This window comes from Pelodiscus sinensis, chromosome 30, assembly GCF_052426305.1.
Source record: "Pelodiscus sinensis isolate ZL-2025 chromosome 30, ASM5242630v1, whole genome shotgun sequence".
NCBI classification, from domain to species: domain Eukaryota; kingdom Metazoa; phylum Chordata; order Testudines; family Trionychidae; genus Pelodiscus; species Pelodiscus sinensis.
In genome coordinates, this window is record NC_143081.1 from 6,594,277 (window position 1) to 6,613,115 (window position 18,839).

General features: G+C 58.3%; 1 pseudogene; it reads right to left on the reverse strand.

Annotated features, from left to right (window-relative positions):
* Positions 1-17,693: 17,693 nt before the first annotated feature.
* On the reverse strand, positions 17,694-18,555 carry LOC149521074 (T cell receptor alpha variable 9-1 pseudogene; annotated as a pseudogene).
* Between the last annotated feature and the right edge of the window lie 284 nt (positions 18,556-18,839).

Genomic DNA, 18,839 nt, shown 5'->3' on the forward strand with positions numbered 1-18,839 from the left:
TGAGTCGGTGGGCAGAGCAGAGGGGTCATGCGGCACCGCCATGCCCCTACAGCCCATCCAGCCTCCTGCTGTTGTGGCCACTGGCCCTGCCACCCCTCGCATGCAGCCTAAGAAGCAGGTGGCTCCTAAGAATCCAGCACCACCACCCGGGGAGAGGAATCCATGGGGGGCACCCTAGGCAGGGACTGGCCCCTTACCCAACTCCCGCCTCTGTGCCTCCCAGCAGCAGCTACAGCCGCAGCCACCACTGCAGCCACGGAGGTCGAGCCCGACCCGTACCCGCGGCCGTTCTGTCAGGAGTCCAGGCATGGCGGCGAGGTCAGAGTGGGAGGCTGCAGTCCCCATGACGCAGTAAACGATCAACCTCATGGCTGAGGAGACCTGCCTGCTGCTGCGCCGCCACCTGGAGAACCAGTGGGAGTGGATGAATCCCTTCGGCAGCACCGGGCTCCTGCCAGGCTCCCAGAGCAGGGCCAGCCTGGACCTGACCTCCTTAATGAAGATCTCGCTGCTGAACAAGCAGAACCACTACGATGACGAGGAGTACAAGGAGGATCCGGCGCCGGGGGTCTTGGACCAGGACCTGGAGCGCAGGTGCATGGAGTGGCTGCACGGGGTGGAGGAAGCGAAGAGAGAGGGCAAGATGGAAACCCTGCCCCACCTGGATGACCCCTGAGCCTGAGGGGTGGAGAACCATCTCGCTGCCGCTCCTCGTGGCAATAGCTGAGTCTGCCCGTGTGCTGTGCCTGGCAGTGGAGTTCATCCATCCTCTCCGACACCTGGACTTGTGACCATCGCATCCCACTCCACACGTTCGTGTCTACAGACTCAGACACGAAAGATCAGAGTGTCAGTGCTGGGTTTAACCTGTGAGGAAACGGACTTACTCTGCCCAGACAGAGGCGAGGAACAGCTGTCCGTGCGAAATGTGCTGGGACCCACAGGGGTCTGTTCTACGTAAACGGGGGGAAAAACGGGGGGAGAAAAGCAATACATATTCATCGTTGCTATGGCTTGTGTATTTTCATTCACATGTTATGGCATTTGGGAAGAGGAAAAATTGGGGCAGGCTAATCAGTGTTGCACACGGGCTTCTCCCGATCCAGCTGAGATGCTGGATTTTTTCATCTGAAAGAAGGAGCCATGAGTTTAATAGCTGATGGACAGGATCGGGACGTTAACCCCTGTGCTTTGGGGGTGTTTAAATGTGACCAAACATGAGCAGAGAAATGTTCTCAGCTAGTTCACTTACTGTAACACAACAGGTGCTTCATATTCTGCCATATTCATGCCAGTGTTCTTTGTAGCAAAAACTGACTCGTGACACTTGCAGGAATTGTTTACCATTTCTGAGTCTGGTTAGGGCAGAGAAGATGAAGAAACTTGTTAAAACTATAGAGCAGTGGTCTCCAACCTTTTTACACCCAAGATTACTTTTTAAATGACAGACCAAGCCAAGATCTACTGCCCCGCCTCTTCCTTGAAGCCCCGCCCTCTCTATTCTCCTCTTTTCCATCACTTGCTATCCCCAATCCTTATACTGCTACTTTAAAAAAAAATTCCCACCATTCCTCGCAGCTCCTCACCTGTGCTGTTGCTCAGTGAGTAGCTGCTCCTCAAATGAGGAAATCTAATGTAAATGTACTGTGCAGGCGCGCAGTGCAGAGAGGGCTCAAGAGCTACTCTTAGAGCCTCCGAGATCTACCAGTAGATCGCGATCTACTAGTTGGTGACCACGGCTATAGAGCCTATCACACAAGGGTCTTTGTGTTAAATAACAAAGAGCAGTCAAACAGAAAACAAAATCCTCTGTGCAATACAGAGGGGGAAGCCACCCGCCACGTGGCCCACCCACAGTGTGGCTGCACAGTCACTGCCCCAGCTACTCCTGGGGGTGGGGCCGTGTGGCACCTGGAGCCTGGGCGGCAGTACTAAAAATAGCACCGCGGGCTCAGCTCAAGTTCCAGCACCCAGGGCCTGCTTCCCCGAAAGCCCCAAGGAGCAGAGATGGGCGGCCGCCACTTCAGCCTTGCAGGAAGCGGGGAGGAGGCAGCCTCCTGCTGGTAGCTGGGTTTGGCCTTCAGCTACTGACCGAGCCACTTTTCTTTCTTCCCCGGGAGGTGCAAGGGCCAGTCCTGCCCTGCGTCTCTGGGACACCTCTCCATGCTTGCTGGGGACACCCTCCTCCCCAAGGCCCTACCTGACTCTTTGCTCCTCCCCATCGCCCTGCCTTCTCCTCCCTTCTCTTGGTCCGTCCTTCCCACCCTCCTGGTCTCCACCCTGCCTCCTGCCCTCACCCTCCAGCCACTGCCCTGCAAACCCTGGCCAGAGTTGTCAGCTTGGCAGTGGCAGCCTCAGCCCACACCAGGGAGCTACAGCTCAGCACCCGGAGCCAGTTCCAAGAGGGGAATGGATCCCCAGGCCTTATGAATCCACCAGCCCAGGGGTGGAGTGGAGGCTCCAGGCAAGCCCTGGCCTTTCAGCACAGCCTTTCGTTCCCCCAGCTAGAAGTTTGTGCACCAAGGCCCGTCCACCCCCTCATCTGCCCCCGGTGCTGGGACTGGAGCAGGGCCATGCTATAGCTGCTCTTGGGCCAGGGCTAGGATACTAAGAATAGCACCATGGCCCTGGCTCCAGCCCAGGCACATGGGGCAGCCACCTGCCATGCAACCCCACACTGGCACAAGAGGATTAAGGTTTGCAGAGTCAGGAAGGTGAGAGAAGGGACAGGGGGAGAACAAAGGGGAAGGTGAGGAGAGGGAGGGACTTGTGCTGAGGGAGAGGAGGGGGACAGGGGAGGAGAAGAAAGGGGAAGGCACCAAGGGGCAGGGTGGAGGAGAGACATGCCAGGTGGCCAAGAGAAGACAATGAGGGGAAAGGGCAGAGGGTGAGGGGGAAGGTATCGGTGGGGGCAGGAGAGGGTTAGTAATGCTGAGAAAGGAGAAGGGAGGGGCATTGCGGGAAGAGAAAGGAAGAGGAGAGGAGTGGGTGCTGGGAGAAGAGGGGTTGAAAGGAGGGGTAAATATGAGGAAGGCAGGGGATGGAACAAGTCATGTGTGAGCAGGGTCGGCCCAAGCCCTTTTGGTGCCCTGGCAGCTGTTGCAAGACATTGAACCAAACTGCATGGGCTGAATAGAATAGAATAGAATCAGCTTGGAGCCAGGCCCCTTGATCCAGCACCTGTGTTTGAAACTCTCCCTGGCACGGCTAGACTGTAGAGGACAGAATCATTATTAGATTAAGCCCTGGAAATTCGGGGGATCTGGGTGCTGTACCCGCTCACCTGCTTTCAATGTCTGAGCCCAGGCATTGGAATGGGCTGAATTCTGCTGTGTCACAGAGTAAACATGGGCAATAGGTGCCCTGAAAGAATCTCCAGGCAGGAATTGTTACCTGGGAGGTGTCTGTAGGCCTGTGTGACTGTAAATGAAACACCTTCAAGAGCTGAGTGGGGCTAACTGTATGAAAAAAACGGCATTTCATGAAACTATTATAACCCTAGAATCATAGAATCATAGAGCTGCAAGAGACCTCAGGAGTCATCAAGTCCAGCCCCCTGCTCTAGGCAGAACCAATCCCAACTAAATCAACCCAGCTAGGGCTTTGTTAAGCCCAGACTTAAAAAAACTCTAGGGATGGAGATTCCACCACCTCCCTAGGGAACCCATCCCAGTGCTTCCCCACCCTCCTAGGGAAACAGTTTTTCCTAATATCCAACCTAGACCTCTCCCTCTTCTCCTTATTGTTTTCAATACTCTCTTGCTATAGGCAATTATACAGATAAAAGGGTCATTAGAACCTAAGAACGACCAGACTGGGTCAGACCAAAGGTCCATCTGGTCCAGTGTCCTGTCTTCTGACAGCCGCCAATGCCAGGTGCCCCAGAGGGAGTGGACAGAACAGGGAATCGTCCAGTGATCCTGCCCCTGTCACCCATTCCCAGCCCCTGACAAACGGAGGCAGGGACACCATTCCTGCCCAGTCTCCCATAGCTCTGCGCCCTGAAATGCCACAGGCAGCAGTTGCGCTGTCAATGGGCTGGGGTGGAGCTGCCTGAGGGATCAGTGACCCCACCTTGCCTGTCACCCGCCCCCACTAGGGCTCAGTCCGCTGCCTGGCTGCCCTAAGGGCCCGGAATATCCCGCTGCCTTCCCTGGGAGGAGGGAGCCTCACACTGAGCAGAGAGTCCCTGGGGCAACCTAACCGCGGGGCCGGATGCAGCTGTTCGTTCTCCCTGCGCCGGGAAACAGCTGCTGGGCATCTCCCTGCGCTCCCCAGGGGGCTGGGCTCAGCAGCGCCTGTCTCCCCTTCCAGCTGGGCGCAGGGCCCGTCAGAGATGGGGGAGGGGGGCACTGTCCGTGTTATTGTGCGGGGCCTGAGCGCCTCCCCCAGGAAATCCCGCCCCGGTCCCTGCAGGGAGAAGTTTTTGTGCGAGCTCAGATTCGCTTCCCCTCGCTGTGCCCCTGGCGCAGTAATACACGGCGCTGTCCTCCGCTCTCAGGCTGGTCATTTGCAGGTAGAAGTTGGCGCTGCTCTTGGAGGCTGTGAACCGGCCCTGCACGGAGGCGGCGTAGAACTTGGTGTTCGCCTCGTCGTAATAATAAACCAGCCACTCCAGCCCCTTCCCGGGCTCCTGCCTGATCCAGCCCATCCAGTAGCTGCTGAGAGCAAACCCGCTGGTGGCGCATTGCAGCTTATGGGCCTCTCCGGGCTTCTTCAGCGCTGGGCCCGACTGGGTCAGAACCACCTGCGAGCGGGCCCCTGGGGGGAAGGGAATCAGGGAAATTGGAAATTAAAACATTAGCAACGGATTGGAGCCGCGAATTAAAATCAACAGGAGTAAAAGGAGCCGCATGAACCGCATTGTCCAATAAAGGGGGTGAGACCCCAGCGTTAAGCGCTGTTACAATCCCATCGCTGGCAGCATCCCCCCCAGAACAATCCCTTGTCCCTGCCGTGGGGGTATCGGGGAGAAAATACCTTCCCAAGCCGCAGCGTGGAGAACTAGAAGCAGCCAAAGTCCCATTGTCCCTGGTGCTGGAGGGGGAAGTTCTCAAGGAACTGGCTGGTCCCTGCGAGTTCACCCTGGGCAGAGGCAGAGAGAGATTTAAACAGGACGCTCAGCCCCTATTTGCATATCCCCTCCCTGCGACACATAAAACCTTCTCACTGAACCAGCCCAGTTCACTTGCTCGGGCATTCAGAGGGGGCAGGAAGGAGCGAGGGAGGATCCCTCAGGGAGCAGTGATCTCCCCTAGGATCCTGCCTGGCCAGGCCCGGTTCCCTGCTCTGTCTCAGACTCCCTGTATCCCCCGGGACAAGGCACCTGGAGCCGGATTATTCTAGGCATCGAAGTGTCAGGAGGGATTTTCTGAACCCCCCCGGGTGACCAACTCCCATAGGTGCGCTGGTGCCATAACAGCCCGATACAGGGTCCTGGCGTAACCGCACTCGCTGGAGAAGACACAAGGATGCCGCGGCCCCTCGTACCGCTCAGGGCAGGGTGGCAGGGAGGGGCGGGGGGATGGGGATGCTTCGAGCGAACCAACCTGCACAAGGCAAAGGGCGGGAGCTAACCCCCCTTCGCGGGGCGACACGTGACCTCCTTGTATCACAAGCGGGGCGCAGGGGTGGTGCTTTGTCTGGCTGGGAGGGGACCGGGAACTTTCAGGGGTCTCTGAGCCGGGCCATTCTCATGGGCATGGCAGGCCGGCTGGGCCCGGAGCCAGGCAGAGACACGGGAGCTTTGTGAGCAATAACCCAGGGTAAAGGCTCCGGAGAGTCACGGAAAAAGCCCCGCCCCCCAGTGTGACCAATGGCCCAGTCCGCAGTGTCTCCGCACTGTAGAAAACCCGCTTCCCCCTGTTATCGCAGGCCCGACTCTGCCCTGTCACTGTGTGTCCCCCTGGCGCAGCACTAGGGGGCGCTGTCTGCAGCTGTCAGCGAGCGGAGCTGCAGCGACACCTGGTTCCTGGCGGTGTCCCCAGAGATGGTGACTCGGCCCCGGCGGGAGGGGGCGTAGGCAAGTGCTCAGTGTGTACCACGTGATTCCCACCCATTTCAGACCCTTCCCCGCGGGCTGCCGGACCCGGTCCCAGGCGGCGCTGGTGCTGGAAACCGAGCCTCCGGAGATGGTGCAAGCGAGTGTCAGGGACTCCCCGGGCTTCGCCGCTCCCCGGCCTGTTTCCTTCACCTGCACTTGAGAGAGGGCACCTGGGAGGGAAACAGGAAATGACGGAGTGAGCCAGGCCCTGTCCCCTGGGAGAGGGGAACATGTGAAAATTAAACAACCCAAGACCTCGCCCAAGGGAGTGAGGCACCCCAGTGCCACTAATGTGCATTGGGATCCGGGCATCTCATTCCCATAGGCTGCTTGGACAGTTCAGCAGGAACCCCCGTAGCCACGATTCTGAAGGGGCCTCCACCCTAAAAAAGAAAATCAGCAGCAGGTTCATCTTCAGTGAAGAAGCAAACTGTGCCCAGCAGCCACACCCGGGCAGGTCTGTGTCTGGAGGAGATCGAGGCTCCTTAAGACCAAGGGTTGGTATTTAAAGCGGAACCTCTCTTGGAAGGTTCCCCAGAATTAATATAAAAAGGACAGAGTGTGAGCTGAGTCCACACCTGGGATCCCTTCCCTGGACACGACCTCCCTCAGAGTGAGTTCAGCTCAGCGAAATGTGTGAAAGCTCCTGAGGTAAAGGGACGCTCAAACTCAGTTTACAAACATTTAATCCTCTTAAAGGAATGAAGGACATTGTGGAGAAGGGACTTTAACTCCAGAGTTCAAGGAGAAGCTTCATAATTGTCATTCATGCTTAAATTTGCCACTTACATGTATGGGTCTATACAAAGACTCTAATTATCTCACCCATTACAAAGATAGCTTCCCCAATTATCACCCCTATGACACTATCACCTCACAGACACTAACCTTCCACACCCCCCTCCCTATTCTGTTCTAAAATGTGATTTGTCAATTTCACATGCATTCATTTTTTGATTGTATCACTTTGGTATATATGGTTGTACCAATTTTCTTCCACAAATTGATCTGAGGAAGTGGGTCTGGCCCACGAAAGCTCATCACCTGATAAACCATCTTGTTAGTCTTTAAAGTGCTACATAGTTCTGTCTTCTGTCTCAGTTAGACCAGACTACACGGCTGCATCTCTATCATTGTGGAGAAGAGAATTTATACCCTGTCTCCTGTGGCTTGGGGATTTCAAAAGAGCCTGCGGGAAATAAGAACGCAAATGGCATCGAAATTCAGCAGGATCTGGGATTTTAACTCTCGGTCTGTTTTTGTTTGTTTGTTTGTTTGTTTAATTTTGTTCACCAGTGGAGTTCAAATGTCTCCATTTGTGCATCCAAAAAACTCCAGGCAATTCATAATCACCTCACGGAAGTTTTGCCTTTGGATGCTTATCTGATCTCCATTGCTACAGGATCCGCACCCCTCACACTCTGTAACGCGTCAGTCTTATTACACCCCTGCGGCAGGCGCGCTGTTACCCCCATTCTGCAGGCGAACACTGAGGCCAGGCAAGACAGAACGACTTCCTGTCGGTCACAGGGGAATTCCGAGGCAGAGTAAGGAAGCGAATCCGAGTGGCTGTTTCATGCACTAACCATTGGACCGTTCTCCCTCTCCTCAAGGCAGGGCAATTCGATGAGAGCCGTGCGCTCTGAGCTTCCTGGAAGTGATTAGGAAGGGCATTCACGAAGGCAAACTGTGTTTATTTGAAGCTGGCAGGAGTCTGCGCTGACTGAACTCACAGGACCTGATCCAGCGCCCGTGGAACCGAGCGGAGGGGGAAGAGGGGTTTGACTCAGCGGGCACCGGAGTAGCTCCCAGATCGCAGCTGAAATGAGTGTGAACAGGTCTCCCCGCGCAGGGCAGAGCAGAGCGAAGCTTCCCCTGCAGCTGTGCCAGAGGAAACAGAGCGGCTGTGTCTACACTGGGCCACTTATTCCAGAAAATCAGCCGCTTTTCCGGAATAAGCTGCGAGCTGTCTACACTGGCCCTTGAATTTCCAGAAAAGCAACGACGCTCTACTGTACAAAATCAGCCACTATTCCGGAAAACCTATTCTGTTCCCGCTTGGGCATAAGTCCTTATTCCGGAACACTGTAAAAGGACCAGTGTAGACAGCCCAGTAGTCTTTCCGGAAAAGCACGTCTACACTGGCGACAGATGCTTTTCTGGAAAAAGGGCTTTTCCGGAAAAGCAGCCTGCCAATGTAGACGCTCTTTTTCCAGAAATACTTATAACGAAAACTATTCTGTTTTAAGCATTTCCGGAAATTCATGCCAGTGTAGACACAGCCCCCGTGACTCAGCGATGGCTCTGCCAGGCAAGGCGGGTTTCTGTCCCAGCCCGGCGGGGCTGTCACTCACTGTGTCTCTCGCGCAGTAATACAGGCCCGTGTCTTCTGCCGTCAGGCCGGTCATCTGCAGGCTCAGCAGGCTGTTGGCGTTGTCTCTGGAGATGGTGAATCGCCCTTTGACTGCCTGGGAATAATACATGGTTGATCCACTGGGGCTACTAATGAAAGCGACCCAGTCCAGTCCTTTTCCGGGAGCCTGCCGGACCCAGCTCATCTCGTAGCTGCTGAAGGTGAAGCCGGAGGCTTTGCAGGAGAGGCGCAGAGAGTCTCCGGGCTTCTTCATATCCCCTCCGGACTCCACCAGCTGCACCTGGGACCGGACACCTGGGAACACAGACCGGTTATAAATATTGGTTTCAACACAAGGAGAATTAAATAAGCTTCCACCTCTGCCTTTATTCAGAGAAAGAAAATACCTTCCAAAGCCGCTACAGCCAAAATTACTAAGAGCAAAAAAGTCCTTGTCCCTGGTGCTGAACTGACTTGTCGCTGCCCAGACACAGGGGCTGAGGGTTGTCCCTACGTGTGCAGCCTGGGCAGAGGGAGGAACAGTTTTAAGCGGGACACTGACTCCCTCCTTTGCATATCCCGCGCCTTATAAGAGACAATCTCCCTCTCGGGGATCTGACTCAGCCGCCCTAGGATTCCGGGTACAGGAGTCAGACTTCCCAAGTCCCAGTGTCAGGGTGCCGTCGGGGGAGGGGCGGGGCCCAGGACCGCGAGGCTGAGAGGGATTCAGGGGCACCCGCAGGCTCCGCTATGTCAGTCCCTGGCGCCCCGCGGCCGGGGGGTTTTTGATCGGCTCCGGCGCTGGCTGCGCTCGCCGTGTCTCTCAAGGCGCAGTAATAGACCGCGGCGTCGCCCGCTTCGCTGGCGCGTTTCTCCGGCGGGAAGGATTTGGAGTCTTTCTGGAGCGTGGCAGAGAACCCCCGGCGGCGTCGCTTCTCCCCCTCGTCCGAGGCCTCGTACTGGGTCAGCAGCAGGCGAGGAGGCCCGGGGGGCCGCTGCTCGTACCAGCAGAGGACAGGGGAGCCGGAGTAGCTGTAGGCGCAGCTGATGCTTATCGGCTCCCCCTCCCGGACCTCAACGGAGCCTGCCGGCTGGGTGACCGCGTCTGCCTGGGCCCTGCCTGCAACACAGAATGAAATCGCCAAGTGAGGGGGCGGGAGGGTTCACGGGCGCTTGGGGGCCCAATCGGGTCCGTAGATCGGCTCCTCGCGTCCTGAAAATCCTTCCGTAATCGCAGCCCCACGAAACCTAAGTCAGGGGTCCCCTGCGCTCTCCTCCCTCCGCCTGCCCCCCTGAGAAATGCAGCCTCCCTGGCCTGGATTCTGAGACTGCTCCCAGCGGACGTCGAGAACCGTTTACACCAGGGGACGGAATCCCGCCGCCGTTTCCACGAGAATCGTAGTCTCTGGCCCGCGTTCTGTGTCCCCTCAGCTGCCGGTTCCCTGGGCCGGCTGGGAGGTAAGAATAACAGAGCAGCGTCTCGGGCCCAGGGCGGACTGGCCGCTTCTCAAACGGGGCAGAACCGCGCGGGTCCAGGCGCCAAAACACTCTCTACTCACTCGCGAGAAAAAGGATCAAAGCCCCGGAGCAGAGCGCGAGCGGCATGGTCGCTTCAGCACGTCGCTGCTTAATCATCCCGCAAAACCTGCCCCGGCGGGTGGGGGTCCCGGTGTGTCCCCGGTGCCCCGAACACCACGTGGTGCCTTTAGAGACGACTCTCTCTGAGCTTGCCGGTGTCTCTAGTCTGTCCGCAGGAGCCCCGGGGCGTTTCTCGGACCAGGAGACGGCGGAGCTCAGGACCGGTTGTGAAGTCGGCTTGGTGTCACCGACACGCGGATCAGGTCTCAGGGGTGTCACAGCGGCCCCTGCTGTTGTATTTTGTCACCCACTGGGAGTGTTTCTCCGACCGGCCGGAAGGTTCCACTCTGAGCTCCACGTATGACGCAGTGGAGAGAGAGGTGTGTGTATGGGGAGGGTGGAGAATATGTGTGTGTTTTCGGGGAGGGGGGGTTGAGTGGGTGTGGAATGGGGTGGAGACGTATGGAGAGACGGGAGGTGTGTGGAGGGTGTTTTCTGGGGGGGTTGAGGAGGTCTTGTGGGGGGTGTATATGGCGCGGTGCCCTTGCATCACTCAGTTGTACAGCTGCAGCCAAAATATAAATGGATGTATCAATTTAAATATCACCTAATCGACTTTAAGGAAGTAAACTCCCTGCCCCAGGGCATGGGCTCACGTCCAATCTGAGGGGAATGTTTCTCCTTCCTCGCCCCCACGGGCAGGGTCTCCCCCTTTCCATCCAGCGAAGGGTCCTGGCTGCTTCTGGACACTGATCCCGGACTAGGTTGAGCCGGATCCACTGTGGCTGGCGTGTCCTGGTTTCCTTTCAAATCGAGAACCACCTTCCTCGCTCAAGCCCGAAGCGAAATCTGAGCCCCTCCCTCATCCTCACAACACCAAACCCGCTCCTCACCCTGCTATAGCGCTAGAGTTATCCCAAACCCTCGCCCTCAGCCCCCAGCGTCAGGACTCTAGGCGGGACGAGGCCCGGGGCGCAAAGGGGGGGGGGGCGGGGCCTTCCCCTCTGGAACTCCCGTAGCCGCAGCTGCAGCGGTGTGAACGCGGCTGGGGCATAAAGCGGAGCCGGGCACCGAGCGGCTCCGATCTCCCGGGGCAGCAGAAGGCGGAAGGGGGGAGGGCGGGTCGCGGGGAGATGGGCTGTGACTGGTGGAAAAACACGGACCCTGGTGCTGACAGGCGGGGTCTGAGCCGGTCGGGAGGGGCTGTTGGGTTGGTCCCAGAGGGGAGACTCCCCAGGACCCCGCGGGCCAATGGGACACAGGGAGGGGCTGAGATTGGGCGACCGGGGAGGGCTCACTGGGTCTCGGTTCTGCTCACTCCCTCGGGGGCACCTGGCCGTGGTCTGTGTGGGCAGCCCGGACACGGAGCTGGACGGGTATTTGGTCCGGGTCTGTGGGAAATGGAGCAGCCGCGCATCGTGGTGTGAACGCGACTCTGCCAGGCGGTATGGTGGTCAGCGCCGACGCCTAGCGGGGGACGGGCGCTGCCCGGGAGTAGCTGTCCGAGGTCCTGATGATTCGCTCAGCGTGGGGTTGTGGGGCTGCCTCCGCTCACAGGGCGCCTGACTCAATTGTGTTGAATGTTTGAGAGCGTGGAGGGGGGCGGGGTTTGCAAGAGAACTCCCCCTGGGGAAAGGGGAACTTGGTTCCAGAAAGGTGGGGGAGGGGGCATTGCGGGAGGGGGCGGATCCCAAACGCACTCAGGGACCTCCCGGGGCAGCAAATGGGTATTTCCCACCCCGCCTTGATTTCAGTGGGTGCCGGGCACCGAGCTACTGCTGTTTTGCAAGAGGGTTGTTGTTGATGTTACTGTTGTTGTTGCTGGTGCTGTTTGGTTTTTGTTCTAGCTCATACTGTTGTTGCTGTAGCTGCTGTGGTCGTGTTGTTGTGGTTGTTATGTTTGTGGTTGTTGCTCTTGTTGTATAGAATCTCGCTGGTGCTTGTGTAGTGCCGGAGTTGAGCTGAAATCGCCTCTCCAGGCAACCGCGGCTAGTCTGGCCCGAGTCCTTAGACAAGGGAGGGGGAGGGGGAATTATTTCGGTAGCGAGGCAGTTAACCCTTCAGCCGCCGCATGGTTTCCGGCCCGGCCTCCGCCCCAGCGCTCCGCCCCGCCCCGCCAGGTTTCTGCGCGGCTCCCCCGCTGCTCTGGGCCGCTGTGGTCCCGGGCCAGGCAATAGTAAGTCCCGGAGTCGCTCAACTCGCTGGCCGCTTTCCACAGAGGGAAGGTTTTTCGCTCTGCGTCGTGAGTAGCGTTGAAGCCTTTGGCCAATCCCAGGTCCGAGTCCTCCCGGCCCGTGTCCCGCAGGAAGAACCGGGGTCCGGCGCCGGGGTACTGCACGAACCAGAAGGGGAAGGCGGTGAACGAGGCCGCGTAGCTGCAGTTCAGACTCACCGGCTCCCCTTGGGACAGGATCAGGCTCGCTCCGATTTGGTTCCCGGCCGCTTCAGAGGCCTTTTCTGCGGGGGGAGAGCGGGGGAGTGACGCGGTCCGAGAACGGACACAGCCGGGAACGCCCTCCCTGCGAGTGTGTCCTTCCGCAGCACAACCCCTGGGCGAGAAAACACCGAGACCACAAACACCCACCGAGGCGCACCACAATCACACCAGGAACACGCTGCGATGGAGGCTGAGGGGCCGCTGGGTTTATTGGTTCTGCAGTAAAGCCGGGATCGCTTCCCGGAGCAGATACCGGCTTTCCTCAGTCTCACTAGACATACAACAGACACACATCAGCTCCGTCAGGCTCACTGAACACACAACGGACACACACACCGGCTCCCTGAATCTCACTGGACACCCAACAGACACAGGCAAACTCCGGCTCCCTTCAGGCTCACTGGACACACGGCGGAGACTCGCAGTCGTAATAAGCGCACATTGACAGACCCCCCCCCCCCTTCTTAGGCGGGTGGCGGTAGGGCCAGGATCTGGGAAAAGAAACCCCCCTCACTTAGAGCAGCCAGGAGAAGAAGAGCCGCTGCGAGCCCAGGCGGACGCATCCTGCGGGGTGCCCGGGGATGCCAAATCCCAGCGCCAGGGGGACGGATATGCCTTTCAATCTGGCCTCTGCAGGGGGCAGCGGGAGCTCCCCCCCCCCGCTCGCGATCCGGCTGGGTCTGCCGGGGAAAGATTTCTGAGCCGGGACGTCAGACTGGGGGGCGTGAGAAGGGCAGGGGGTGACGTCAGAGGCAGGGGCGTGAGAAAGAGTGTCTGACGTCCGGGTGTTGGGGGTTGTGCAGAAAGAAGTTGTTTCTGTTTATTCATCCCTGGTACAACAGCGCCCCCACGTGGCGACACGAGCGCGCAGACCAGGACCGGGGCCTCAGATTTTCCGGGTGAAACAGGAAGAATTTATCTGTGCAAAGAGGCGGGCGATACTGTCCAGAGTCCAGCGACCCACTCAAGTGTCCAGGAGGCTGGACAGAAGGAGGGTGGACAGATAATGGGCCCATCTCACGTTCTGTCTCCCTACGCTTATCCTTGGCAGGTAAAAAAATCAGCAATAGCCCAGCGCGCGTTTCCCACCGCCCTCCTGGTAGGGTTCGTGTTTGTGTTTCGGAGACACTGAATGGTCCCATGACGCCTTCCTTCGGGAACAGGGCTGGAGTCGGGACGTGGGGAGGGTTTCTCTCCTTTCCCGATTCGGCACAACACTTGCGCCGATTTTGCTCTGCCTCTGCGCAGTTTTTGCGCAGCCCGGCTACCGGCCGGTGTCACTGTGTCTCTCCCGCCGCAGTAATAGTCGCTCACTTGGCCGGCCGGTTTCCTGAGGTGGAAGGATTTGTTCTGTTTCTCGTGGGTGGCATTGAACCGTTTTCGGATCCCTTCGTCCGAGTCCTGCCTGCCCAGGTCCCGCAGGAGCAGCCGTGGGGCCTGGCGGGGATATTGCACGTACCAGAAGAGATTATCCGGAGGGGCAGAGAATTTGTAGGTGCAACTCAAACGCAGCGGGTCCCCTTCGGAGATAACGATGCTTCCTTGGGTTTGGTTCACGGAGTCTGCCCGAGAGGTGTCTCCTCCGGGGGGAGCAGAGAACAGACACACTCAGCTCCTGGTCTAGACCAGAGACCGCGAAGCCGCAAGGAGCCGCCCCCAGAGACGGCCCCTGGCACAGACACACACGGCGCAGCCAGACAAGGCACCGGGACTCACCGAGCAGCGCAGTGACCAGCACCGCGTGGAGCCACATCGGAGCCAAGCCGGACAGGTGGGTGTGTGTCTAAACGGAGACAATTCCCCAGGCACTCGGGAGCCGGTTTGTCTGCGGGGCTCGCGGTTCCCAGATGTGGGGGCAGAAATTCCCTCCTGGCCAAGGCCAGTGGCGCGGTGCGAGTCTCTGAGCGGGGCTGAGGGACTGACGTGCCCAGGAGCTCAGTGGGGGGCGGGGAGGGGGGTGAGAAAGGGCGAGCGCCGGGCGGGGAGCAGGGGGCGGGAGAACGGGGCTGGGACTCATTGTCTAACTCCGCAGCGCCCCCCAGCGGCGACACGGCCTAGCGAACGGCCAGTTTTCCTGTAGAACAGGGGTCTCCGGCCGGGGGGTGCTTGGACTCTGGTCTTTTCTCGCTTTCCCCTGGTGATTCCCGGCGCCGACCCCCATTTCTGAGCTGGTGGAGCTCCGCATAGGGGGGAAGAAGGAAAACGCCGAGAGCTAAAGCGTGTGTGTGGAGGGGAACGGTGGGGTGGGGATTTCGGCTCTAAGATCAATGTTTAGAGACTCCATCGGCTTCCGCTCCACAGTCGTTTCCAGAAAACAGTGACCTCCTCCTGTTCCTCTGCGAAGTCCCTGCGCGGTTTTTGCGCAGCGCCGCTGACCGGCCAGTGTCACTGTGTCGCTCGCGGCGCAGTAATAGGTGGCGGAGTCGCTCAGGTCGACGGACGCTTTCCAGAGGTGGAAGGATTTGTTCTCTTTCTCGTGGGTGGCGTTGAACCCTTTTCGGATCCCTTCGTCGGAGTCCTGCCTGCCCACGTCCCGCAGGAGCATCCGGAGGGTCTCTCCGGGATATTGCACGTACCAGAAGGGATACGGAGGATAAGTGACAGAAAATTGGTAGGTGCAATTCAGACTCAGAGGGTCCCCTTGGGAGATATCGACGCTGCCTTCGGTTTGGGTCACGGAGTCTGCCCTAGACATGCCGCCTGCGGGGGAGCAGAGAACAGAGACACTCAGGGCCTGGTCGAGAGACGGTCCCTGGACCCTGGCACAGACACACACGGTTCAGCCGGACAAGACACCGGGACTCACTGAGAAGCGCCGAGACCAGCACCACGGGGAGCCACGTCGGAGCCATGCCGGGCCGCTGGGTCTGTGTCTAAACGGAAACAACTCTCCAGCCCCACGGGAACCGGTTTGTCTGCGGGGCTCTCGGAGGCGGGGGCAGAAATTCTCACCCTGCCAAGGCCCGTGGCGCGGTGCGTGTCTCTTGAGCTGGACTGAGGAACCAGCCGGCACCGACCTACCCAGGAGTGAGTCTCTCTGCTCTGTGGATCCCGCCCGCGGCCGCGACCAGAACCGCAGGGCGTCCTGGGTGCTGGGAAGAGGGGGGAGGAGGGAGGAGCAGGGACTGGCGGGGAGGGGAGAACGGACTTATTGTGCAGCCCCGCAGCGCCCCCCAGCGGCGACCTGGACTCGCAGTGTCAGATCCACCTCACAGGCAAATACTCTTGCCTCGTTTCCTTCCCGCCCTTTCTCTGAGGCCCTGCCTCAGTTCCACCTATGCCTCACCTCCAGCCGCCCTGAACTTGGTTAATTTAGAATCACTTGCAGCAGGCTGGGGACAGGGGTCCAGGAGGGGTTTCAGGGTGCACCCTCTGGGAAGGAGGTTAGGTACAGGGAGAGGTGCCGGTCTGCGACAGGGGTTCAGGATGCAGGCTCCGCCAGGGCACCTTTGAACTGACAGGGCTTCTGGGAGGTGGAGCAGTGGGATTAAGGCATCTTACTTGTACCCTGGACCTAGACAGCCTGACATCAGCGCCCCCTTTCCTCCCTCCCCCACCCTGCACTGCAAGCAGGAATCTCCCCAAGGGCAGGGCAGCCCTAAGGCAGAGGGCAGGAGTAGCATGGCAGTTGGGGGAGGGGCAACTGAAGTCCCAAAGTTTGATCGTTTTCTGGCCAACCAATCAACATCACCTGTCAGGGCCTCCAACATCTCCGTGGATCCTGATCTACGGCTTGGTGAGCACTGCTTTAGAATATGAATTTCTTCCTGGTGATCAGGGCAGAGTCCTTGTTTGTGGTTAGTGTAAGGGACAGGGAAATGGTGTGTCGGGGATACCTTCCTTCAGGGACAGGGCTGAGGATGGCTCTCTGAAGACATCCACACAGTGCAGCAGCAGCAGTCAGAACAGCAAACAAGATGTTAGGAATGATTAGTAAAGGGATAGAGAATAAGATGGAGAATATCTTATTGCCCTTATATAAATCCATGCTACACCCACATCTTGAATACTGCTTACAGATGTGGTCTCCTCATCTTAAAAAATACATACTGGCATTTCTGATTTCAGATAAATGTTTACAGACTACCCCATCTTCTACCCCACATTAATTCCAGAGCCCAGTGTCTGCCTCTGTTCCTCTTCGCAGCCCCTGTGCAGTGTTTATGCAGCCCCACTGCCAGCTCCTGTCACTTGCGGTGCAGAGGGGGAAAGATTTGTCCTTTTTGTCGTGGGTGGCATTGAACCTTTTTTTTGAATCCTTTGTCTGAGTCCTGCCCACCCACCTCCCGCAAGAGCATCCAGGGGACCTGGCTTAGTTTGACAACGCTTTGGGGTTTCCCCGTCCTTTGCACCCCGGTAGTGGCATGAACAGACTCCATCAGCCAGTAGATAGAGGGAGTTTATTGCTTCTCCAGGATACAGCACAGCACAGATGTCATCTGGTTCCAGGGCAGGCCTAGGATGCTTCAGCCCCCCTAGAGATAGGAGAGACTGGATCCCTAAATTCCATCCCCTTCCCTAGGCTGCCTCCTCCATGATACCAGACAGAAAACTGCTCCACTTCCAGCTCTGCCCTCCACCCAGGGCTCCACTCCGCCTTCCTTCCTTTGTTCCATTCCCTGGGAGGTAACTGGTCGGACAGGTTCAGAGCCCCCTTGCTTAATGACTCATCCCCCGCCCTGCTGGGCCCTGCTTGGGGATGGGGAGACCAGGCTGTGACCTGGCTGGGTATTAACTCAGCGCCGCAGCACCCCCGAATGGCCAAACGTGCCCACAACACTCGCAACAGCTCTGAGGACACGTTTTTTCTCCCTCAGATAGAGAATGCGCCTTTCCTGCCCAGCCAGAGCTTAAGTAGGTAGGTAGGGATGTCCCTCGGGTTCTGTAGTGACTTAGGCGATAAGGGGCCTGCTGAAAGTCGGGAGGTTCCAGTGAATTTGGGGAGAGACAATCTACCTCTGGCGGCCCTGGGGTGTGTGACCTTCCCACCGGGGACCGTGCTTGGCGTCGCGTGTGGGCTGGCGCCCTGTTAGCACCAAGCGGTCTTTTCACACGGTTTTTGGAGACATTATATAAAATAGGGCTGCGGGGGGCTGCTTTCACAGGAGTCGTTCAAGGCGAGGGGACGTGGATGTGTGAAGGTAGGTGCTGATTTTTAACCTGGTGATTCATGAGATTAACCAGAATTTTCGAGGTGGAGAAGCTCTAGTTTAGGGCAAAGAAGGAAAACAGAAGGGTGCGTGTGTGGGTGAGATTCAAATGCCACGTTCAAACTTCTCCGTTTATTTCCCCGATCCGCCCCCTATCCCACTGCCCAGCCCCTGTTGCTCCACGCAACCCCTGCGCGGTTTTTGCGCAGCCCCCCTGCGGGCCCGTGTCACTGTGCTGCTCGCGGCGCAGTAATAGGTGGCGGAGTCACTCAGTTCGACAGACGGTTTCCAGAGGTGGAAGGATTTGTGCTGTTTCTCGTGGGTGGCACCGAACACTTTGCGGATCCCTTTGTCCGAGTCCTGCCTGCCCAGGTCCCGCAGGAGCATCCGGGGGGCCTGGCCGGGATATTGCACGTACCAGAATAAATTATCGGGAGTAAAAGACAATTCATAGGTGCAATTCAGACGCAGCGAGTCGCTTTGGGAGGTGACGACGTTGCCTTCTGTTTGGGTCACGGTGTCCGCCCCAGAGGCGCCTCCTGCGGGGAGGAGAACAGACCAGACCCGCTCAGACACCCCGGAGCCGGGCGGGTCGCGTCCCAGAGAGCGGGCGGGTCCCAGACACGAACCGCGCAGCAAACACACTTCAGACCAACACGGACCCCACCGAGCGCTGGGCGATACACACACTGTCCCGTGCGACCACAAACAGAGACAATCCCAGGACACAAGGCCCAAGATCTCAGCCCCGAGGGAACAGGGAAGATGGACACTCGGAGGCAGCACAAGACGCGAGACCAGCACAAGCGCATGGAACGTGGTGTCGGGGGCAGACACACTCGGCTATTAGCACGCCCAGGTCTCAGGCACCGAGACAGACTGAGCAGGACCCGGCCCACGCCCGGTTCCGTAGAACGCGGCGCGGCTCAGAACCGGAGCGCGACTCACCGAGCAGCACCGTGACCAGCACCGCGGAGAGCCACGCTGGAGCCATGCCGGGCCGCTGGGTCTGTGTCTAAACGGAGCTGATCCGCCTGTTCGGCAAACACCAAGGGGATTCTGCGTGTCACTGGACTCCGGTTTGGAGAAGTCGAGAACTGAGCTCCGTCAAATACTGAACCCAGCTTGGCGGGACTGAGTCTCTCTGCGCTGTAACCCCGTGTCCATGGCGCTGTTGGAAATGGGGCGTGTTCAGGGTGTAGCTTAGAGTTAGGAGAAGGAGGGGGGCTGGGGACCAGAGTGTCACATTACCGAATTGGAGGGAAGCAGCCAGATCGC